Source organism: Heliangelus exortis, chromosome 14, assembly GCF_036169615.1.
Source record: "Heliangelus exortis chromosome 14, bHelExo1.hap1, whole genome shotgun sequence".
NCBI lineage: Eukaryota > Metazoa > Chordata > Aves > Apodiformes > Trochilidae > Heliangelus > Heliangelus exortis.
The window spans coordinates 17615861-17625452 of record NC_092435.1 but is presented as its reverse complement, the minus strand read 5'-3'; the positions used below and the strand labels follow the sequence as shown (position 1 = coordinate 17625452).

The 9592-nt window shown below is 45.9% G+C and overlaps 2 long non-coding RNA genes across 2 annotated transcripts; one reads left to right on the top strand and one right to left on the bottom strand.

Moving 5' to 3' along the window:
- Nucleotides 1-517: 517 nt before the first annotated feature.
- LOC139802604 (uncharacterized) lies at nt 518-3663 on the bottom strand. The gene is made up of 3 exons (XR_011728706.1): nt 3595-3663; nt 1645-1770; nt 518-850 (listed from the first exon to the last, which is right to left on the bottom strand). It is a non-coding gene; the product is annotated as an uncharacterized lncRNA (long non-coding RNA).
- A 582-nt stretch (nt 3664-4245) lies between these two features.
- On the top strand, nt 4246-8454 carry LOC139802605 (uncharacterized). The gene is made up of 3 exons (XR_011728707.1): nt 4246-4526; nt 6967-7044; nt 7434-8454. It is a non-coding gene; the product is annotated as an uncharacterized lncRNA (long non-coding RNA).
- Nucleotides 8455-9592: the final 1138 nt, after the last annotated feature.

The following is a 9592-nucleotide window of genomic DNA, read 5'->3' as shown; positions in this document are numbered from 1 at the left end:
GCCCTTGTGAGGAAGACAGCTGATCTGAGACAGGTTTGGGGTTCTTTTTCGAAGTCAGGAAAAAGAAGCAGAGGCAGCAGCTGCACAGCAAGGAGCACGGGATGGAGGTGGAAACCCTGCTCTGCAAAACAGACCTTGCTGTTCTGCACCACCAGGCAGGCAGAGAGGGACTCAGGTACATTGCAGCAGCATATAAAAAGTGGCATTTGGGGGGTTTTAATGAAAAAAACAAACCACAAAAGCACCTTGCAGGACTGTTTTTGTCCAATGATTGTGCTGTGCTGCAGACTGCACCATGGGAAGGGGGGTGGTGGAGGTGTGATCCCCCCACCCCTCTGCTTCCCCAGAACTGATTTGTAGCTGGGTGAGCTGTAACTCCTGAGAGGAAACCCCAGAGCACAACCACCACCTAACACAGCAGTTGTGACAGCCCTGTGCACCTCAGAGTGCAAATCACACTGGGACCTGCAGACTGCAAGGAGACCTCTGACACAACTTATAGCCTGGAGGCAGAGACTTTGGAGGGAGCAGAAGGGGATGGTGTTGCCCTGGTGATCCATCATGCTGACCACCATTAACCAGCAGCAGGAAGAACACCACCCCTCCTCACCATGAGGAACAGGGAGAGATGCAGGCAACTGTAAGTTGGATCAGTTTGATTTTAATTTGAGTTTAATTGTTGCCTTCTCTCGCCCACTGTCTCTTTGCCTCTTCAAGTGCAAGCTGGTAACAAAATAAGCTGCATTTCCAATCCATTATTTTATCCAGTTCATCAGGTGTTATACAGAAAACCTGTTGACCCATCCTTTCTCCAGCTACCTGTCAACACGTGTTGTCATTGGGTCCATCTCTGCAGCAAACAGATAAACCTTGCATTTAATTTAAATCACAGAATCCTAGAATGGGCTGGGTTGGAAGGGACCTCAGAGCTCATCAAGTCCAACTCTTGATCCACTCCCCCCGTGGTTCCCAGCCCATGGCACTGAGTGCCACATCCAGGCTCTTTTGAAATATCTCCAGGGATGGAGAATCCACCCCTTCCCTGGGCAGCCCATTCCAGTGTCTGAGCACCCTCTCCAGAAAGAAATCCTTTCCTAATATCCAACCTAAACCTCCCCTGGCAGAGCTGAAGCTCTGCCAGGGGAGGTTTAGGTTGGATATTAGGAAAAAATTCTTTAGTCCGTGCCCTCTTGTCCCACTGATATCAGCCCAACCCCCCCTGGCTCCAACCTCCTTTCAGGGAGTTGTAGAGAGTGATGAGGTCTCCCCTGAGCCTCCTCTTCTCCAGCCTCAACACCCCCAGCTCCGATGAGCCACTATAAGCCTTAATCAGTACTTTTTACCATCTTGTTTTGCTTTCCTTAAAGGAAAGGTCTTAATATGCCCCTTGGTGCAATGGATTGCAGTTAAAACTTTCAGGAAACAGTAAATCCAGTGCTTAAGCTTTGGTTATTAGCTCAAGAGCCCCCTCATACCTCACTATACCAGTGTCTGTTAGAGTTATTTTTGTTCTGGGTCAGTCCTATTGTTGCTCATAATAATTCCAAGAGGGCAAAAGGGAAAGCTGGGTGTGACTCAGTGCATTGCATCATTCAGTGCCCAGCAAACACCCAGCACGTGGCTCTTCCTCAGCTCCTCACTCACCCACACAGCACAGCAGCATCCTGAGGTGTCACTGGGCCAAGCCCCTCCAGGAGGGCTGGCTGGCATTAGTGATGTCATGGTGTAGAAAAAGCTGGTCAAATCTCTTCTTGTAACTCACATTTATTCCTAAAAAATACAGATTTGGTTAGCAAGGGGCTCAGGGTCCCCGTTCTTGCTGAGGAACAAAAGAGTATTAGATAAGTCTGTTGTGTTTTTACTGGCTGAAAAATGTGAACTCTTCCTCACATCTGTGCTAGCACAATATCCTGGTAAACCCTGGGAAAATATGACACATATACCAAGGAAATATCTTGGTATATAAAATACTCCCTGACATGCTGTGTTATGGCAGCACACATCACCTGAGGAGGGCTTCAAGCTGTAGTCCTGGCATCACACCACCCGTGTGTGAAGACACCTTGTTCAAGCAAGCTTTCCACCTCAAAAGTCCTTTTGCTGTTTCCTCTCCCATTAAAACCAAAACCCAACCCAAACTCAAACCAAACCAAACCAGGATTAGTTGCAGGAGTCAGTATTACTCCTAGAAAATCCCTGTGCTCAGCAGCCCTCACTCTGATACCCAACATTTGGGGCCAAAAGGGGTGACTGAACTTGCACAAAGAGAAAGCTGCTCTGACACACACCCCCATAAGGCCCTGACTGAAGCACTCTGAGCACTTCTGGGCTCTTGCTCATTACAGCAACTATTAAAAAAAAAAAAAAAAATCACCAAAACAAATCATCAAACTGTCAAACACAGGAAATATTTTCCTGGGCCCAGTGTCAGCGTTTGGGCAGGAGCGGGTGGGATGGATGAATGGCTGCTGGCAGGCTGCAGGGCTGAGCTGTGCAAGTGTTTGGGGAAGACAGAGAGCTCCAGCCAGCTCACAGACATCCTTCATGCCAGCTGCTGCTGCTCCGGGTGTTCTTTCCCTCCCCTGGTGTGATAATGACCCTGATTTATTAGCCAGGATGAAGCAGCACCCTCTCCCCACGAGGTGTGCTGCTCACAGCCCGCCTGCCTCCCCACCAACACCCTTCATCCCTCCCCTAGTCAGAAAGAAGCTGTTGCCTGGAGATCTGAGCAGGATGTTGAGAGCCAGGCCTTTGCATTATCATCCCTACCCGGGGAGTTTCTGCATGGAGTGTTTGGTTGTTAAAGGGGTTTCCAGTGTGGCAGGAGAGGAGCAGGCAGGAGCAGCATTGGGTGCTGTGTGTGTGATCCCTTCAGGTTTGCAATCTGCAGGTGGGGCAGTTTTCAAATCCTCACCATAAAGGTGGGAAGTATTTTCCAGGATCAGCTTGGATTTTAAACATTGGCTTTTCATGCACTGTTGTGCTTTTTTTCCATCCCTTGATGGTCTGCTGTCTGGAACTGCAGTGTCGTGTGAGATTCAGGGCCAGTGACAGAGCTCACCCAACTACCCCAACAGCACCTGGGTTTTACATCACCCCAGAACGCCTGCTCTGCCAGACAAATCCAGTTCCAGCTCCAGATACCCCATTCTTCAGACCCTGGGCTGAGTTTAGGCTGGTGGAAGAAACCTCAGCTGAGGTTTCTGTAGGAGAAGAGGGTGACAGCTGGCACCTGGCAAGGGACATAAAGCTTGAGAGCATCCAAGCTGAAAAGCAGCTTCACCTCCACTGTCTGAAACTCCTTCATGAGCATGAACCACTCAGGATTCATTCATGTCACTGGGTGAGATTTTGGGTTCAGGTAAATTTCAGCTAATTGCTTCCTCTGCCAGTTTGTTTCTCTTGCTAAGCTCAGGTTGTTCAAGGTCTGGAGAGAAATTTAGGGCACAGCTTTTTGTAGACAGCTCATTATGAGGAAACAAGAAGTATAAGCATGCCGAGCCATTTGCCAGTGGGAAAAGCAGGCACATTTTTACTGAATTATGAGCTGTAATTACTGAATATACACATGGCCATTAAGTGCAGGGCACTCACCCAGACTTCTGTTCAAGAAGGAGTTGCTTGGGTGGGGGAGCAGGATGGAAGCCACGCAGCAAACCCCACTGCAATGCAACATAACACACACCTAAAAACTCCTGAGCGACTACAAAAGGCTTCAGAACCTGCAAATATCCTGCAGAGCTGTGTTGGGACCCCCTGCCCAGGCAGGAACCCTGCTGCAGACATCTATTTTTGTCACCTCAGGAGCAGATTTCTACAATTGGTGGGATCACACCTTGAAGCTCCTGGGGAGCAGTGTGAGATCCTGCTTACCAACTCACCTGTGGCTGTGAGAAACCACCACGAAACAGCTCTGGGCCCTGCATTCCCTGCCAGCAGGCTGCAGGTGGGATTCCAGAGGCTTGGTTTTCATCTGTGAACCACCGAGTTCTGTAGCAGCAGTGGGTGCCCTTTCACTCTGCCAAAGTGTGCAGGTGAGACCAGAGAGAGGAATGAGTTTTTAGGGGATCCTTCATGGGAGGAGGAGTGAACTGATGGCAGGGAATTCTTCCTGAAGCCACCTCAAGTTCTTAACTAAGTCGACTAAAAGCAAAAGTTAACAGGCTCTTTATGTGCTGAAATACTCATAAATCTTTCATCAGCTGTAGAACACTATGATCCAAGGGAAAAAAAAAACAAAAACCAGAAAGCATTTCAACCTCCACAGCTCTGTTATGTAATTTAAACGTGTGGCACAGGCTTTTCAACACCTTTTTAACTTACACCACCACTTCAACCACAGCTACATTTGCAGTGTTGTTCAAGTTGGGCCAGAACCTTACCTCTGAGTCTGAAAGTCTCTCACACCCAAGCTCTCTGGGGTGTAGGCACGGTCTAGCGTGCTTCCCAGCCCCCAAACTCCTGGTGCTGAACAGAGCCTGGAGTGGCTGGCACCTTGGGAGTCTGCCTGGATGCAGAGGGAGCAGGTAGGATGTTCCTTAGCTCCACCCTCCTGTCCTTCATCTAGAGCTTTCTGAGTTAGCTATGAAAGAAAAAAAGAGGAAGTCACTCCATCACCCCATGCCCAATCTCCTTCTCAAGCAGCAAGACCTCTGCCTCTGAGGGGCCCCCAAAAGGACAACTGCTGTCTCCAGTGCCTGAAGTAAAAGGTGTATTTTTCAGCAAACTGCAGGAAACAATTGTTCCCTCACATTTTTTTGTTGCTGTCATTAACAGGCAGGGAAAAATAAGGAGTCATCTGTGTCAGGGAAGAAAAGCTGGTGATAAACTGTCCTGTGAAAGCAAACTGCCTGGATCTCCTTTCCAAAGCTGGCAGCCCAGCAGTGTTAAGCCTCCTATCTGCCCATGCTTGGCTTGCTATTTAATTAAGACAGAGCTAGGGATGACAATCTAATTACAATGAAATGTGAAGCTGGGCCTGGAACAGCACACCCCAGATCCAACCCAGGAGATCCCGAGGGAAGAAGGAGTGTCCAGGATAAGACACCTCCTTCCATTTAGTAGTGGCCTTTCAAACAAGGGCCATCTTGTTACCTCCTGAGGCAGAAAACAGGATGGAGAAGATCTCCTCTGTCCCAGCCCTTAGCTGGACAGTGCTTGTGCCACCCAAGGGCCACTTCACTGTCCTAAGTCTGCCTTTTTATCCCTCTTCCTTGTTATCCCTCTTCCCAGGTTCAGCACTGCAACACTTTTACTTCATGCTCAACTCCAAGTTGAGGGGAGAGAACTGGTGCTGGAAAGAATAAACATGATCTGTGCACTCCTGAAGTGAGCCAGAGACAGCTCAGGCTCAGGGTACTGGAAGTTGTGTTTAAAAATAAGAAATAAAAGCAATGCCTTCCCTGTCAGTTCTTACAGTGTGTCAGGGAACCAAATGTTTCCTTGGGGAACAGGAAAGCAATGGGAATTTCTCACCTGCCAGCCCTACAGCTGGCTCTTGGTGTTACCTTCGGGGATGTCCAGGACTGAGGGATCTGAGCAGCTTCAAAGTCACTTTCTGATTCTTTTGCACCATCAGCTTTCTCTCCAGCTGGGGGCTGAGGTCCACTGCATTTACAGATGCTTCTACCAGCAGCAGATTTTTGATCTTGGTCTCCAGTTTGGCAAATCAGGAATCTAAAGTGAGAATTCCTTTAGTGAATAAATGTTTGTGGGTCCAGTTTGCTGTCAGAGCCTCACCAGCAGAGCCCCAGTATAAACCATCTTCCTTGGTAGAGTAAAAGTGAATGAAGGGGGAGGCAGCTTCCATCTCAGCTAAGGACAGCAAATGACCAAAGTGCCTGTTCCTCACTGCATAAAAGCTGCAATTACAAGCTCATTAGTTAAGCAGTGTACTTCTGATGTTTAATCTTCCTGGATTCATTCAGACACTTAGAAATCTTCCTGGAAGGATCCTCAAAAACTCAGCAGGTCTGAGTCGTTTTGAATATTTTATTCTACACTCCTCAGAGCAGACTTAACTAAATTACCTTAGACCCTTTGTATTTTAATAATTGTAAGACCTGCAGGGGAAGATGTAAAACAACTTTCCACTTGACACAAGTTTACCAACATCATTCATAATGTTTTAAAAAAACCCAACCACCAACAAATAAAACCACACAAATGCTCTCCCCCTTGATTTTAGGAACAATTTACATTTTTAGGATTATATTATATATATTTTTAATATAATATTTATATTATATTTTTCTGACTTAGCATGGCAATGAAATTAGCAGAAGTACTACAGTAGCAGCATTATTTTCTGGGTTCTTTATAAACTGATGGCTTGAGGCTCTGAAGCAATTTTTATGTCAGGGAAGATGGAGCCTGGCTTCCAAACATGATGTTGAGCAGATTTAGCAGCTCATACCTGTTAGTGATGTATTAATCCCCTTATTTATTGCTCTTACATGGGGCTTTGTTTCACTCTGTTATAGTCAGCATGCTTGTGGTCAACAGAATCTGCCCCACCTCACCCTCCTGCTGGGTTCCTTCTTCCCATTATCCTGCCAAGCACTTCCCTTCTTTCTAAGTCCATAAATTGCTACAGAATTCAATTAGTATTGCTGGAGAAATTAGTCATAGGGTACAGGCAATATTACATGGGGCCCAATTAAAACAGGCTCCTGAACACAGCCTGACAGCTACATTCAGCTAAATCAAAGTGATCCATCAGGTTTTTTCAGTCTCTGTGGGCCAAACACTATTACCTGAGTGTAAAACCAGAACGAGCCAGCTGATTGCCCCAAAATCCCAATGTTTTTCTCTAATGAAGCAGAGAGCAGAATCTGCCTGTTAGCCTGTGTCAAAAAATTCACATTTACATTCATCTCCTCTTGCAAAATGTCTCAAGAACACAGGGAAACAAAAGGGCTGTGTTCTGCCCAGGAACTGCACATCTTTTTTCTGCTGTTCTTCTAGGCTAGGGCTGGTGGGTGATCCTTCAGAGTTTTATCTGTGAGACCCCTGAGCTGGAAAGCTGGCTGGCAGTGACTGGAGGTGGGCTCTGAAACAACCAGCAGTCCCCAAATTAATGCATTTGTCTCCTTTCAGCCCTTCCTGGGCAGGTGCTGGGTTTGAAATCAAGGCAGTGGGAGAGGAAAGGGCTGTGCCCATGACAAGGGGGACATGGAGTGAATGTTTGACCCACTGAGACCAGACCTGTCCCATCTCAGGGGTTTACTCACCTAGGAGTGACCATGCTGCAGACACCCTGGTGGTCACCTGGTGCCAGGATCCCCAATCCAGGGATTCTGCTGCAGTCCTGGAAGGGAAATTTGCTTGTTCAACATGCAGAAAGCCTTCCAGCCCGAGCCATTCCATGAACTGTGATAAATTGATAGAGCCTGTTAGCTTTATTCTCCAGGAAAGCAAAACCTGTTTTACAGGGCCATGAAAATCACCACTAAATGAGAGCCAAATGAGCAACAGAGGAACGTAACATGATTGCAGATTTCATTGTCCAGGGATCTGCTGAAAGCTCAGTGGGAAGCAGGGTCCCAGGGAATCATGCTGGAATACATCTGTCCATGCCCTGTGCATCTTAACTCTCCCTCCTATCCTACTGCCATCTCATACAGCCACATTAAATAATTTAGTTAGGAAAAAAAAAGGGTTTGGAACATATTTCTCTCTTCTCTTTTTGTCTGTTCTGTCCTCCACAACCACCAAGTAATAACTGTAAAATGTGTGTGGCTAAGTCTCAGAGGAAAGAAAAGAAAGGAGTCTGTGATGTATTTTTCCTAAAAGGGGATGTCTGTGTCTGTTTGTCCCTTGCAAGCAACCCTAAAATATATTTAGATAGAAGCAAGCAAAAGGGAAGGCAATAAATAGCTTCAGTTTCAAACATGAAATTATCAACTGGGGAAAATAACGATTTGCCAGAAGATAATTAAGACACATAACCCTCTGTCAGGAAAAGAAAAAGATGAGTAGGATGCAGTAAATGTATCATGAGATGGTTCCAGTCCAGTTTGCTTTCACTTCCCTCCTAATACAGGGACTAAGACTCCTTGAGACAGCTCAGCACAGTATTTAAATTAAACCCAACCAGCTGCCACCTTCTAGAACACAGCTCATAAATAAATAACTATGCAGGGGAGGGGGTGCAAAAAAAATCCCCTTAGCACCCACTGGGACTTGACTGGCTAACAGTGTTCCAGAGGAGAATAATAAAGGGGAGTCAGATCTTAAATGTATCTGCACAAGCAACCCAGGCCAGCAAAGAGACAAAGTGAAACAGGCAGTCTCTGGAGGAGTAGTTCTGCTTCTTCACTGCTTTTGTTGCTAAACAGTACAACAGGAGCCCACATTAAAAAAAAAAAATTTAAAAAATATATATATATATATATATATTTCTGTATCAGCTACCTGATCCTTGTCCCTGCCTCTACCAGTGGCCCCTGCACTGCTGCTGCAGCTCAGCTGGCAGGAAATCATTTGCCAAGCCACTTCAGTTCTTTTGGTCCCATACTAATACAGTGGTTTAGTTTCCCTTTGTGTTTCTAGTTGGCATCACTTCTTGGGTTTTAGGTACTGGTCCAGTACAACCCATTTTTTTCTACTTTTTCAGCAGGATCTTTAATCAAGGAGCTGGATGGTGTTCTGTATCAAAAAACCAAAGCAAAACACAGCAAACATGAATTCTATATGATGTATGCTATGTTAAGTACAACCTGCAGGGCAAAACTTCTGATTTAAAGTTATTTTGTGGCACATTTTCTTAGCTTCTGAAGAGCTGGATTTACCTGGAGAACTTCAGCCTTTCACCTGAATGAAGAATGACCTGCAGTCCTTTCCTCTAGTTTGATTGATTGGGTCAGTTTTAGTCTGCCTTATGGTAAGATACAGGATTTCCTGAGGGCAAAGTAGCTTCAGGTCCAGAGATCTCAACAGATCTCAATCTTTTCTTAGCTTTGCATCCTGACACCAGCACAATTCTCACTGGTAAACAGCCCCATAAATAAGGTGTTAGAGACCAATTTGTCTGAAGTTCTGGCACCAAGAGAGCTTACAGTTCCAAAAGACTTTATGCCCATAGAAACAGTCCTCTCACCTCCTCCTGCATCCTTCAGTCACTTTTCCACTATGCAGACAGACCTGCCTGAACTCTTCTGGTTTAATTCTTGCTGTCAGCAATAGGTGGGATGATGTACACTTTAAATTAGTGACACTGGAATATTTAGGTCTTAGGAAAAGCAGCTTACCTCTAAAGAAGCTTTTCAGAATATGCCCCAGCCAGCAGTTTCTGAACCTTTTAAAAAACAGGAGCACTGCCCAGAATTCAGGGGACCCCAGAAGGTTGAATTAGCAAAAACAAGCCCAGAAACAAGCAGCTGAAAGCAGCATGGAAAATAAACAACCAGCATTTCACCTTTCAATCCAAGAGATGAAGATAAATAGGATATGCATTAATTTGACCTTTACAATGTTATATAGATGCTTCCAGCTCAGGAGGTATGCCAGAGAAAAAAAAAAACCAAACTGCAGAAGGAAAAGTTTTGCCCATCTCTACTTGTAAACCAGGGGGTTCTTCACTGCCAGTTAC